This window comes from Gossypium raimondii, chromosome 8, assembly GCF_025698545.1.
Source record: "Gossypium raimondii isolate GPD5lz chromosome 8, ASM2569854v1, whole genome shotgun sequence".
NCBI classification, from domain to species: domain Eukaryota; kingdom Viridiplantae; phylum Streptophyta; class Magnoliopsida; order Malvales; family Malvaceae; genus Gossypium; species Gossypium raimondii.
The window spans coordinates 50,271,384-50,273,620 of NC_068572.1; positions in this window are offsets into that span (position 1 = coordinate 50,271,384).

A 2,237-nucleotide genomic window follows, 5' to 3' on the forward strand; every position below is an offset into this window, starting at 1 on the left:
AATTCCCAAAATTTCATTTTATTCCTCTTTAAAAAAAACAAAAAAAAAACTCTCTCAGATTCTCCCGACCCTCTCCTCCTCCGGCCTAGATCCGGCCGTTGGTCGCCGGAAAATGAAAAGTCACTATTTTTTTGGTTTTTCCAATCCCCGGACTCATGGAACGCCGATTTTCATCGGAATCGGCACCTCCTCCGCAATAAAGGTATGATTTTTAACCTTTATATTTTCGGTTTATTTAAAACAAAATAAAATAAATAAATAAAAATAAGCCGAAAAAAAAACTACCTTTATATAAAACTAGTATTTGATTTGATTTTCCTCTTTTCTTTTTTATTTCTCCGTAACAAAAATACATGGAATCGGTGTCTTTTATAACCTGAAATCTCCCTATTTTCTCTACTTTTACATTGTGTTTGTTTTGGTATTGGACTCTCCTAGTCCGTTTTGCAGGCAGACGTGGCGAAAGGCTGGTTCCAAGTCGTGTGAGGGCAGAGGCTAGGCTACGACGCTGGGCGGTATGCGGCTGGGGTTGCTGCTTCTGAACATTTGTTTTGGGCCATATTAAAATTGGGTTAGGGTAAATCATTTGGGCTAATGTAATTTGGGCCATTTTAGACAAATGTAAATGGACTTTATAAATATTGGACTTTATTTGTTTTTTTATTTGGTTTATTTTTTATGTGCATGCGGGCCCAGGCAAATTGGGCCTATTACACAAACAATCATGGCTCTTCACAGTAATGTAAGCACAGATCGAATTAAAGACCATCAAACCAAATCCCAAACCTGGTATTGATTCAGTAAGAAAAAGAGCAACCTTTGCTTCCTACAAAAAAAAAACCCAAAATCAACCTACCAAACTTTTCACTGAAAAATCAAATCCCAGAGGAAATAATAAAGATAAAATATTTGTTTAATAATTAACTCCAAATCAAAATCCAAATCATTAAATTCCACTAATTTCACTAAAAACGATTGTGAAGGTAAAAAACAACAAAAAAATAAAACGAAATGAATCATAAAAAAAGACTCATAGCCGTGAAGATCTTCTTCTTCCCCTCTGTTTTTTTTTCTTTTTGTAAAATGAGAACAAATGAAATCAAACGAAAAATCAAAGGAAGAGACTAGCAAGCGTGGTGGGTCAGTATACAAATGGAGTTAAATTCAACGATCTCCATTTCTGACCAAGTTTGGTTTTTTTTAAGGGGTTTCGGTGGTTGCGTATGTCCTCTCATCCACTTCACGGAGAACTTTTTTACTTTTCTTCCTTGTTAATTAATGAATTCACATGTGATAAGTATAACTATTGTTCAACTTTCAGATATGGCTTAAAAAAGACGATGCAGTTTTCTAGTCAATCCATTTGAAAACCCATAGGATGGGAAATTGTTAGCTATAAAGACTCGGGTTGTAAAACATAGAATGGGGCTACCATTAGTGGAAGACTCTTTGACTCTAAAATTTTACTAGTTTCTAGAATGGTCAGGAAATTGTGACATTAATATCAATTAACATTAGACATGGATATTGTGTTTTCCAGCGAGGATTTATTTAATTAACATTAGATATGGATTTGTAGATGATAGTATCCTATTTAGACATAACTATAACTAGATCCATGTCTAAATAGGATCTATTTAATTAACATTAGACATGGATATTGTGTCACTTAAATAGATCCATATCAGAAGTTATTGCAACACCCCTAACCCGTATCCGTCGCCGGATTAGGGTTACGATGCATTATCGAATAAAACATAGTTAAGCACAATCATTTATTACATTTCATGCACAAATTTATATCCACTTCTTTACAAAATTTTCTAAACTCAATTAGCCTCAATTGTCCTATTCACATAAACCAAATTCGCATATTAGATTCTCATAGCCAACCAAAAATCAATCATGCCTTACTAATCATTTCACATAATCGAACTTTATTTCAATATTCAACCATATCAATAAAACACATAATTAAAACACATAACTAATTTAAACAAATATTTTTACTAATTAAATCACATTTTCAAATCACGCTTCGAAATTCAACCATTTCATTACCATCAAATTCATGTCATTCGAATACTTAAAATATATTCAAGCATATATCATTACATTTCATATACTAAGCATATGCCAAAACATCCATTTGCATACATTTATTTCATTAACAAATTACTAATCATTCTATTTTATAAACCTATGCACATTCGCATACCAAGCCATACTAACCCAGC